Genomic DNA, 13,126 nt, shown 5'->3' on the forward strand with positions numbered 1-13,126 from the left:
GAACCCCAGGTCCATTGAATCCCAAGCTGGTTACTCTTTCTAAGATTTTAAAGCCCAGAGTTTCTCAGGGCGAGTGTAATAATAGCTCTGGAGTAGCAAGGCTTACCTGGGACTCAATGCAGGATTCCACATGATTCCCCAGAGAAAGCATCTGCTGCAAACCTGACTGGAAATCTCCAAGGTGGAGACCACCCAGCTCCCAGAAACAAATGTCCACCCAGCATCCCTTCTCTCAGTCAGAGATCCAGGGAGTATCAGAGCTAGGTGGGCTCTGTCAGCAGTCCCATCTACCGTACACCTCATTTAAGAGACGTACCTCCAGCCCAGAGAGGGTCAATTCAATCCTGAAACGTTCAGTACGTGCCTCCTCTGTCATCTCAATGCAGGCTGGTGAAACGGACATGGAAACAGACAAAGACAGTGGTGGGTAAACACAGGTTCATGGCAGCCCATAGATGAGTGCCCCACCTGTCTAAATCGGTCAGGTGGTATACTGGAAGGGGTGGCCCCTGAATCAGTCCAGAAAGAAATGGCTTTGGGTAGTGAAGGAAGAGAAACAGCAGTCCTCTAAGCTGAGGGAACTGTGAGAGAAAAGAATCTAAGACTTGCCCAAGTGAACGTTCCTCAGTGCCAAGCTGTGGATGGTGCTCATCAAAGTCCTTGCAAAGAAGTGGGTTTGGGAGGACATGGCTGAAGCGGAGGATTTCTAATCAACTGCACCCATCTTCTAAATTCACAGAATGCTTATCATCCAGTGACATCACCTCTGTATCCCCAGCAGCATCTGACCCCATGCCTGGCTCATGGGGGCATTCGGTAAACAACTGTTCATGGATGTTTAATTTGTGCTGGGGGCTCTATATACTGCTAAATTTCCTTCCAACCCTTCTAAGGGGTGCATCATTAGAAAACAGCCTTTGCGAGGACGGAAGCCCGCCAGCAGTGGCTTTTGCTAGGGCACAGATAGGCTGATCCCGTTTCTTTGCTCTTTCACTGCCTGTGATTAAGCAGAAGTGGGTCTGCTGCCTAATGAGTGCCTGTTGGAATTGTGTTCTGTCAAACCTTCCCATGTGTGGTTACTGCGGGGAGGGGGTTGCTGACACACACACACACTTCCAGCTTCTATATGAAAGCTTGCACCTTGATGGGGACCCAGAATCAGCAAGCTCCCTTTTTCTTAATGTCTCAAGTCTTAGCCAGCAGAAATCTTTGATTCGATCATGCCTTTGGGGATAGGTACTTCACCCCATTGCTACTTAATCTGGTCCTGGGGCAGGGCCAGGGGCCTGGGCCTCTGGGAGTGAAGGCGGGGGCTGGGAAGGTAGAGGACTTGTGCTCTGAATCCTCACCCTCATATTAGCTGTGACCAGGCAAATCATCACATTTTTATTAGGACCAAGGGTGTTGTGAGGATTAACTGAGAGGATGTAGGGCGTGTCAAGGGCTTAGTCCTGAGCCAGGCTGACATGGTGAGTGTTGGTAATAGCTGCTGAGGGCATAATAGGGCAGAGCTCTTACAACTGGGGAATGGCCCTGGAGTTGAGAATTTATCAAGTGCCATCAAGGAGAGTGCCACTGAGACCTCTCCCCTGCCACAGCCAAAGCAGCTCCACTTTTACAGTTTTACATGTGTGTAGTTCAAATGTAGACATATAAGGAGGAAGATGAAGGTTCGGCCACTAGATATGCTTGAAAATGATTGATCAAGTCTAACTCCTGATTAAGAGTTGCTTTGATAAAGCAACCAAGGTCCAGAGAAGTCAAGGGCATTACCAGAGGTCACCCCAAGACTAAGTAATGGACCCTGAACTGGAGGACGAAGGTGTGCACGAGCTCTGTCAGTGGGTTGTGCCTTACAAACCTCAGGGGATTTGTTATTCACCCATCTCCTCTCACTTTGATCTTAGGTCCTTCCCAGTGGCCTTTTTCTCTGACTTGGTCCATTCTCCTCTGTGATTAGCCCAGTGAACAATATTTAATGGGTATCAGATGATCATCAGAAATAATTATGAATTATATATATATATATCAACATATCAAATGTCTAAGCCAAAGTTTTCTTATTCATTATCTATGACTTTAGGTGATCCCATTTATACAAGTCAGATAATTGTCCAGTGTTGTAACAACAGATAAAGGCCAGGTAACTCAGCTTTGGAGATGGAGCCCCTTGCTGAGCCCATGGACAATCCTTGTTGTGCCTGTGTTATTTCTGTGCATTTGAGTCCCTGGGTGTGTGTATACTACAGGAAACCAAACTTTGAAATGAGAGATGAGGGGAAGGAGGAAATAGGAACCCACACCTCCTATTCAGTCTATTGATAAGCCTTTCAAGTTAGGCAAGAAGTTTTACAAATGAGTAAAGTGAGCCTCTAAGATATTAATTGAAGGATGCCATCCAGCTAATGTCGAATCTTCTGTTTGAACCGTGGTTTCACAATCTCCAAAGCCACTCAATGCTGTCAGAGGAAACCCTGATGCCTTTCAGCTCAGAGACCTGAATATTAAAATTTGGGAGCTGTGACCAATGCCCCCTCTCCCCTGTCCCACCCATTCGAGAATGTTTTCTTGCAGCTCCCAGAGGTAAGGGACTAGAGAGGAGTTGAGAGTATCATTGAGGCTAAATGAAGTTTTCACCTTTTCCTGAACTTAATCACAATTCAACTGGATGTGGACAGAAGCCTTGGGAAGGAATATCTTTCCTTCCTCAAAGAGAAACTTTGGGGGGCGGTGGGAAGGGATAAAGTAAGAGGTTGGATTAACAGATACACACTACTATGCATAAAATAGATAAACAACAAGGACCTACTGCATAGCACAGGGAACTATATTCAATATCTTGTAATACCCTGTAATGGAAAAGAATCTGAAAAAGAATATATATATATATATATATCTACATATCTATCTATCTATCTATCTATCTATCTATTTATCTATATATCTCCAAGATCCTCCAAGACATAATCATAGCCTTTCTTCATTCATCCTGTGATGAATTGTCAACACTTTACCTCTACATAGAGACCTAGTAAACACTGTGCTTTCTTCTCCTAAGTACGATATGAATGATGCAGCCATTGATATTTTACTTTGAAGATGATGTTCCTGACCATTGGACCTTTGAAAACTTTGGTGATGTGGCAGGGCCCTGAATCTTCATAAGGTTTATCTCCCGCTCTTTGCAATTACAGTCATCTTAATAAGGCTAGCCTTCCTGATCAGCATAATGTTATCCAGGTAATGGGTGAATGTGATGCTCTGTGGGGGTGGCCCAGCTGTCTTCAGACTATGCTATGAAAGAGAGCAGTAGCATTACTATGGCTCTGGGCCAACTGTGAATACTTTTTGTTGTCCATTTCATGTCAGTGCCATGATTTGGATAAAAAAGAATGCATTGGGCTTCCCTGGTGGCGCAGTGGTTGAGAGTCCGCCTGCCAATGCAGGGGACACAGGTTTGTGCCCCGGTCCAGGAAGATCCCATATGCCACGGAGCAGCTGGGCCCGTGAGCCATGGCCGCTAAGCCTGTGCGTCCGGAGCCTGTGCTCCGCAATGGGAGAGGCCACAACAGTGAGAGGCCTGCGTACCACAAAAAAAAAAAAAAAAAAAAAAGAATGCATTTATCAAAGCAATGACCACATAGTATGTACCTGAGGCCGTTTGAATCTGCTCTCACAGTGATACCACATCTGGTAAAGCATCTTTGACTGAGGCTAATGATTGGTTGAGCTTGTGGTGGTCTATAGACGTTCTCCAGTGTCCCTCTGGTTCTGTAAGAAGTAAACTTCCATATTAAATGGAAATGTGAGAGGAAGCATCACTCCTTCATTCTTTAGACTCTTTTGGGTAGCACTAATTACCACCATCTGCCTGAGGATGTGATGTTTTTGTTATTTACTTTCCAGACTTGTGTGGGGTAGGTGGGTAACCAGTTTCAGAAGACTCATTTGGGAGCTTCCCTGGTGGCGCAGTAGTTGAGAGTCTGCCTGCCGATGCGGGGGACGTGGGTTCATGCCCCGGTCTGGGAAGATCCCACATGCCGCGGAGCGGCTGGGCCCATGAGCCATGGCCACTGAGCCTGCGCGTCCGGAGCCTGTGCTCCGCAGTGGGAGAGGCCACAACAGTGAAAGGGCCGCGTACCAAAAAAAAAAAAAAAAAAAGACTTCATTCCTAAAATATGCTAAGGATCATCTGAGCCTTCAGTGAGTCGTAGTAGTAATATCACTGATCACAAGTCACCATAGAACATATAATAATAATTTTAAAAAACTGAAATATTTTGAGAATTACCATAATGTGACACAGAGATATGAAGTGAGCAAATGCTCTGATAGACTTGCTTGACCCAGGGCTGCCACAAAAATTCAATTTATAAAAAAACATAGTATCTGTGAAGCATAAGAAAGCAAAGAGTGAAGAAACAAGGTCTGCCTGTTAATATACACTTGTTTTGCCGCCGCAGGGCCCTCTCTCCTGAGAAACCAGATCCCTTAAATGCCAATAGGACTGAGTCTGAAAACTTACTTCCAGCTTCCTTACTGTGTCTGCAACTGGACACAGCACACGACACTTTATTAGAGTCATTTTATTGCCATTAGTCTCGTGATCAGCATTCTTATTTCCTTTTTAATGCACTGCAGACATCATGGTAATTGTGGCCTTTTGATTTTTGGCAATTAGCTGTCCACACAGGACCTTTATTGCTTTGGGGTATCATCACTCCCATTGCTACCTGCAAGCCATCTCCATGACAGCCCCTCTTCCTTAGCTATGACCTCTGAACTTAGTGATGACTCTCACCAGCACGTTCCTGATGGCCTTAGTGGCCTTTGAGCCATCATGAAACATAATCCTCTGGTGGGTCTCCTGGCCTCACATAATACATCTGTTCCAGTGTGTTGTCTTCCTTGTGGCTTTAATCCCTTTCTCTGCTGTTTCCCTACTAAGTCAGGCATTTAGCTTGGCTCATTTTTGGCCATTGCTTTCTCCAGTTTTCTGGGAAGCCCCCAACAGCATGTGTGTGTCATCCCCAGGATTCTTGCTGGAGTCATGTCAGAGTTTTCTATTGCTACTGTAACAAATTATAATAAATTTAGAGGCCTAAAATAATACAAATTTATTATCTCATAGTTCTGTGGGTAAGATGTCAAACACAGGTCTCACTAGATTAAAACCAAGGTGCCAGCAATGCTCCTTTCTTCTCTGGAGTCTGGGGAGAATCTATTTCCTTGCCTTTTCCAGCCTTTAGAGCCCAACTGCACTCCTCAGCTAGTAGCTCCCCTCGGCCAGCCTCACACGGTTTCTCTGCTTCCATCATCACAGCCCTTTTTCTGACCCTTTCTTGCCTCCCTCTTCTACTTTTAAGGACCTCCATAATTACACTGAACCCACTTGGATAATCCACGATAATCACCATATTTCAAGGTCACCTGATTAACCATTCTAATGCCATCTGCAGCCTTAATTCCCTTTTGCCATGTAAACTGACATATTCACAAATTCTAGGGATTAGGACTTGGACATCTTGGGCTTGGGGGTCACTATTCTGCCAACAACAGGTAATAAACCTTATACCCAAGGAGAGTGTTCCCAGGTCAATATGGTCTCCCGATGTACTTTTAGGTTCTAATCCCCTTGGCCAAGAACCTTTAAAATCCAGGACTGCAAATACGCATTCCCACCAATACATGCTGGCTGATTATTGGCGCTATTTTGGAATGTAGCACCATTTCTCCCTTACCAGATGCTATGTGGAGCCATGATGACACTGGGTTTCTGGATTTCTCTGTTAATCCTACCATGTGACCAAAGGTCCTTGAAATGTCTAGGAAATCATTATAGTACATACGTATATGGGTTATGTAGCTGGGTCATGCAGCTACCGAACACAAATTATTGACTTGGTATCTGAAAGGGGACTCTTGTCGTGCAGTGTCTCCCACACAGGAGGGGTGCTGGCTTTTAACAGGAGAGCTTGCTCTCAGACTGTGAGACATCAGGATTCTGGCGAGCCAAAATCTTTGGGGGAATTCACTGAGATATATCAGGGATCCAGATTTTCCCAACCAGGGCCTTGACCTTGGTATAACAGGGCTGTCTTGGCTGCATATTCAATTGCCTTTGAAGCTCTACACTAAGGATTACACCCTGAGTTTGAGCATGTTCTGTTCTCCTACTAAACCAAATAAGACCTTCTTTGTAAGCCACCAAAGAGGCCCTCTGGTCTTCACACTCAATTTTAAATGGTTTGTTAACTGCCCTCAACTTTCCTTTGTCCCTTTGAACTGCAGTGCAATGCCACTGTCCTTCCTGAGCAAGGATGTTAATCAGTGTCCCAAAGCTGGCCTCATAGAGCAAAGCTCTTCATCTCCCACCTCTGCTTCCCAGGGCACCATGGGAGCAGTAGTGCGGGGGGTGAGAAGATGAGTATCAGCAATACTCATGAGGTGGGTGGATCTCCTCTGGCACCCTTTCCAGGCACCCCCTGCCACCCCAGGAAATCCTCCCAGGCCACCTTTCTAGATTCCTCTAGAGCCCTAAGCCTCTGCCACTAAAGCCAGGGTGGAAGCGGATCTGGAGCTTCAGAACCTGCCAGGCCCCATTGGTCTCCACTTCCTTCCCAGAGGAGGAAACCTGACCTAAAGAGGTAACCCATTGTTTCTCCGTCCTATGGGTGGGATGTTCTAGGGAGGATGTGTACTTCACTTTGAAGTCAGAATTTATTTTTCCTTAATGATCAGAGAACTGGGAATCCCACTGGCTCTGAAAATGTAATGCCTTAAAGACATGTTTAAAATATAAGCTCCTTATTAATTGTAAAAACAAACCCTCATCCTTAAGTCTTTTACATACCTTCCAGCATACGGGTTCTATCTTTACATATTGCTACTTGGTGGGCAAAGAAACTTAAGAATCATCTAGTTTGACTCCTCATTTCTATGGGTGAGGAAGGACACTGAAGGTCAGGGAGGGATAGAAACATCATAGCTGTTCTCACAACATCATCCTTCAAGACACAGCTCTGGGGTCACCTCTTCCAGAAAGCTGTGCATGCTTGAGCAGCCACTCTGCCCATGGGCCCTGCTCCACATCTGGACTGTGGTCTGCTTGAGGGCAGGGTTCCATCCAGTGTGTCTCTATATTCCCAGTGGCCCACATGGGTCCAAGCACAGAGTCAATATTCATCAAATGTGTGTTGAATGTATGAAGATGGCCCAGAGATGTCCTCAGGGACAAACCAGAGAGACGTGTCTCACACGGTGATTCAGAGCCAGGAGTCTGGTGTGAATCTCACAGCCAAGATGATTATATCAAGGCAGGGAGGATAGTAAAGGAGGAGGACAGGAAGAAACAACTGGTGAGCTCGAGAAAGCATCCTTTCTACAAATTACCAACCATTTTCTTTATTGCATAGGAAGCTTTGTAGTTTTTAATATATTGAATCCAGCTGGCAGCTGGGGTGGTGGGCAAAGTCCTACAGACACTATCTGATTGAATGTTTAAACTCCTTATGTCATTTAAGGGACTGAAATCTAGAATACAGGTCTCCTGAGCAGGTACTGCTTCTTTATTACATATTGTTACATGCTATTAAATATTATACCATATTATTAAACACTTCTTTATTACAGGTATTCTTGAACCTTCATATAGAGCCTGGGAAGTGACTGGCCATCAACAAATACTTGCAGAAAGAATGAATAAGAGGTTTAACAGACTGCTGGATCTTCACAAAGGCGATGCAGCTTGGTATCATTTTGCCAGGGATGGTATTCTGAAGAGTAATTTAGAAGCCATCTCAATGTGAGCTAAATTCTTTTATATTATTTTGACAATGTCCACCAGTTTCGGTATGAAATCTATGAAGATGCTTAGAGAAGTGGCCTCGGGAAGTTCAACATACACATGAGGCTGCTCCTGGTAGATAAGCCTTTTAAAGGACGGTCTGTGCTTTTTGGGGTAAGTTTGGCAACTTCTGCACCCCATCCATGGAGCTGGATTTTCCGATATTTTCCCCAAGTGTTTATCTTCAGCTTATTCTCATGATGAGGAAGCTGATTTTGTCAAACTTTATTTTCTGTTGTTAGTATATTTTTTAGAATGCACATCTCTCATTTTCTAAATATAAACTTGCTATGTTATTAAATGTGCTTTTCTTTAAGCCACACGTATATCATACAGTCCAAATGTGATTCTGACATTCCCCAGGGGAGACTTCACTGACCAGATCACGAGGGCAGACCACTGGACTCAATGACCCCTACCATTGACTCCCATAAAGATTTCAGTGGGGCTTCCCTGGTGGCGCAGTGGTTGAGAGTCCGCCTGCCGATGCAGGGGACACGGGTTCGTGCCCCGGACCGGGAAGATCCCACATGCCACGGAGCGGCTGGACCCGTGAGCCATGGCCGCTGAGCCTGCGCGTCCGGAGCCTGTGCTCCGCAACGGGAGAGGCCACAACAGTAAGAGGCCCGCATACCACAAAAAAAAAAAAAAAAAAAAAAAAAAAGATTTCAGTGGCCCTGGGCAATTAAAAGGCAGTGTGATGAATGATAAAGGAGAAAATCATGGCTCAAATTCCAACACTGCTACTCTTCCAATATGAGAATTTGGCCAAATCATTTAGACTCTGGGCCCAAGTGTGATTTATAAAATCGGAATATTGACAGCTATGTTGCTGATTCTGACAACGCCCTGTGGACAGAGACTAATCTGGTGGGAGTTGGGGTGGGAATGGCAGACACCAAGGGCAGAGGGAGGGCCAGGCTGAGGCGCCGGGCGGCCTTGCCTTTAGTTTGAGCTGCTTTGTTGCGAATTGTCCTGAGGGACCCTCTCAAAATCATCAACATTCCCACGGGCTTACAAATGCCTTTCCCAGGAAGAAGGGCCTGGAAGTTACATCTCTCATATAAGAAAGACCTTGGCAGTTCAGATCCATGAAGACTTCTGACTCAGTTTCCCTGTGGCCCACTTACCTCCCACCGTACAGATGCGCCAACAGTTCACATCTATGTGATTCCAGTGCTGTGAGGAGTCCCGGGGTTTGCAAAGTTGTCAGTTGTACTGGTATTATTACAGCTAGGTCATTCCACAGAGATCTTATACATAGTTATAAACTTACTTATGCCACTTCACTTCTTTCTTTTTTTTTTTTTTTTTGCTGTATGCGGGCCTCTCACTGTTGTGGCCTCTCCCGTTGTGGAGCACAGGCTCCGGATGCGCAGGCCCAGCGGCCATGGCTCACGGGCCCAGCCGCTCCGCGGCATATGGGATCCTCCCAGACCGGGGCATGAACCCGTATCCCCTGCATCGGCAGGCGGACTCTCAACCACTGCGCCACCAGGGAGGCCCCTTCACTTCTTTCTTGATGAAATAATTATATACACTTTAAGGATAGAAACCAAAGAACAAAAGGATAAAGGAGGAAAAAGTAAATAACTCTTTAACTTTTTTTAGTAAAAACCTAGGATGTTCATCTTTGAATGAATGTCAATTTAGTCCGTCCTTTTATCTTCTTTTCCCCATCCCTCTTATCCTTTCTCTCTCTCTCTCCCTTCCTTCCTTGGTGTATTTATTCAATCAGTTGTTAAATTGGCAAATATTCCTGATAACTTATTCTGCATCCTGTTTGTACAGGAAACACAGACTTGAAGGACAGATAATTCCCACCCAGCAGGGGCTCAGGGCATAAGGGGGTAGCTGACAAGACTGGGCCATTGTAATGCCCCATGAGCCCCACTGGGATAAAGGTAAACTTGAGGAGTTGTAAGACCACTTAATCCAGCCTCAGGGGGAGGTAAAGAAGGACTCACTGAGGAAGGATATGGCCAGTCTGAGTCCTGAAGGATGAGTAGGAATATGTAAGGCAAAAAAGGTAGCGTCATCAGAAGGCCCATCAGTATATACTATAATACATGCATATATTGGGACTTCCCTGGTGGTGCAGTGGTTAAGAATCTGCCTGCTAATGCAGGGGACACGGGTTCGAGCCCTGGTCCGGGAAGATTCCCACATGCCATGAGCATCTAAGCTCACAAGCCACAACTACTGAGCCTGCGCTCTAGAGCCCATGAGCCACAACTACTGAAGCCCGTGTGCCTAGAGCCCGTGCTCCACAACAAGAGAAGTCAACACAATGAGAAGCCCGCGCACCACAACGAAGAGCAGCCCCTGCTCACCGCAACTAGAGAAAGCCTGTGCACAGCAACAAAGACCCAACACAGCCAAAAAAAAAAAAATATATATATATATATATATATATATATATATATATACTGTATATAGACATATATAGAAATATACTCTGGTATAGTTCTGACTGCTACTGTCCAAAGCTAAGTACAATTGGTTATGAAATGCAACATGTCTGAGTAAATAAAATGTATTAGTTAGCAAAAACACACTTTTCCTGCCATCAAACTCTGAAAAGCATTTTTTCGCACATGTTTGAAAGAGCGTACAGTGATGTAAGCAATGTTTTCTGGATCAATTTTGTCACAGACACAGATACAGATTTTGCCTAGTTATGTTTCCATTCCCTAAAAGTCCCAAGGAGTGTGTGCTGGACATTGAAATGGTGGCACAACCTATTGATATAATAAAAGGAGAGAGTTCCACGGGGACTGAGGCCGTCTAGGAAGACTGGGGGAAGAAGCCTCTAAATGCTAGCTTTGATTGATTTCCCAGGATTAAAATTTCTGCCAAATGGGATTATGAAAGACTCTTGCCACTGGCTTTGCTGAAAGCCGGGCCTCCGCCTCTAGTTTCGCGATTCTCGTGTTGTTGAAGGACCGAGGAGGACAGCCTGGATTAGGCTGAATCAATGCAGGAGTGTTTACAGCAATCCCATCCCAGGCCATCTGCTCAGAGAGTTAAACAGAACTTCATGCACTTGGGCCTTTTTCCTTCTGGATCCCAGGTCTCACCCAATAAATGACCTGCCTTCACCAATACTCAGTTTACACTGTCAGTACTGTACCAGTTGGAGAAAACAGTTTCATCCTGTTTTTTAAAAAGCTTATTTTCTCACATTTACTAAAGGAAAACATAGCTTTGTATGCCTATAGACGTAGTAGGTGTTGAAACACAGAAATGGAGTAAGAAACTCTGGGTCCAAATTCTGGTTCCACTTCTTTGAAGCAGAGTAATATTAGGCAAGTTTCTTAACTTTTCTGTGTTTCAGTTTCTTCCTCTGTAATTTGGGGATGATATTACCTACTTCATACGTCTGTCGAGATAGTCACAGGGATAGTACATGTGAAAGATGCAACAATGCCTTCTTATTGTCAGACGGCCAGTTTCAATCTATCTTAATTTGCTTCCTGTGAACCCAAGAACCTCGGGGATCAACACTGGCTTAGAGGAGAGAGAAAGGAAGTGTGATAACCAACTGGCAGTGAATGAGTCCACCCATGGGCTCCCTGGGACACCTTTGGAAGGGAGCCCATGTGCTCCTCTCTGCAGCTCAGTGCAAAGGGTGTGCTGGCCTGGGAGGGGCAGGGTCAGGGCTGGAGGTGACCTCAGGTGTCCTGAGGCAGGGCAGCTAAATCACTCTGGAGACATCCTATGGAAACAGGGGTGGGAATGCCAGGAGGTGTTGCAATATTATTTTAGAGGATTCATCTGCTTAGTATTATAGTTCCCCTCATTTAACCCTCAGAGGTTTTGGACTCTGTCTGGTGTGAAAATTGTTTTCTGTTTAGAAAGAGTTCCGCACATTGCTCATTACTTTAGCAGACTGCACATTGTGAGAGCTTGTTTATTCTGCTAAGTGAGTCATCAATATCCTCCTCTACACTCAGCCGTGGAATGGGAGACTTGGAAGAGAGTTGAGGGCTCAGCCAGCTCAGCCCTCTCATTTGACTGATGGGGAAATGAAGGCCCCAAAGGGGGAAGGGTTTGCATGAAATCACATTGTAATGGACCTAAAATACAGGGCTCCTGATTCCATGTCTGGCATGGATTCTACTAAATGCAACAGACTTTTAAAGAGTTTTGGAGGGAATCGGTGGAAGAAGAATCATGTTAAATACTCTACATAGTGTGTTCCAATTAAACCTCTCAGCAGCTCTGGAAGAAAGTCATATTTAGGAAGGGGATTATATAAATGTCCCATGTGAAAGGTACCCTCCCTGCATTAAGAAGTAGAGAAACAGGGTTTCCCTGGTGGCACAGTGGTTGAGAGTCCGCCTGCCAATGCAGGGGACACAGGTTCAAGCCCTGGTCTGGGAAGAACCCACGTGCCTCAGAGCAATGAAGCCTGTGCGCCACAACTACTGAGCCTGTGCTCTAAAGCCCGTGGGCCACAACTACTGAGCCCGCATGCCATAACTACTGAAGCCCACACACCTAGAGCCTGTGCTCCACAGCAAGGGAAGCCACCGCAATGAGAAGCCTGCGCACCGCAATGAAGAGTAGCCCCCGCTCGCCACAACTAGAGAAAGCCCGTGAGCAGCAACGAAGACCCAACGCAGCCCAAAATTAAAAAATAAATAAAATAAAATAAAATAATAAAAAAAAAAGAAGTAGAGAAACATCCTCATGGCCAGAGGTAGGGAATTCAGGGTCAAGAAGGCTCTATAAACAAACTGCTTAGATTCTCAATTCTCATAAATGCATTGTTTCTTTGTCTAAAAGGTATGAAAGCTGCCTGCTTTGGTCGCTTCTTAGGTCTCATATCTATGAGACCTCCATAAATATGAAATTAAAACTTGTTTTTTTCTTCTGTTAAAAAAAAGAAGAGGATTATAGCAGTTAGCTAAGGAGACACAAATAGAAAATAATTACATCATTCATTCTACATAAAACATATTCTACATGGAAAATAGTTGTGTACTTACTCCCCATTCATTGTGCTAAACACAGAGATGTGGAAGAGAGTAACACAGATCCCAACCCCGTCGTCACTGACTTTATAACCTAGTGAGCTCTGGAGTCTGTACCACACAGGTAGTTTTAAAATTGGTTACTTGGAGCACTCAGGTGCCACAGAGATGGCTCAAGGTTTAATTGAGGCTGCACAGAGGATCATGTTGGGGGCCACACCTCTCCTCCTCTCCCCATCCCCGTGTCAACTATAGAGATGCCATTCCGTCTCTTTCTACACCGGGACTTCGTGTAAGATTT

Source organism: Mesoplodon densirostris, chromosome 14 (assembly GCF_025265405.1).
Source record: "Mesoplodon densirostris isolate mMesDen1 chromosome 14, mMesDen1 primary haplotype, whole genome shotgun sequence".
In the NCBI taxonomy this organism is placed as follows: domain Eukaryota; kingdom Metazoa; phylum Chordata; class Mammalia; order Artiodactyla; family Ziphiidae; genus Mesoplodon; species Mesoplodon densirostris.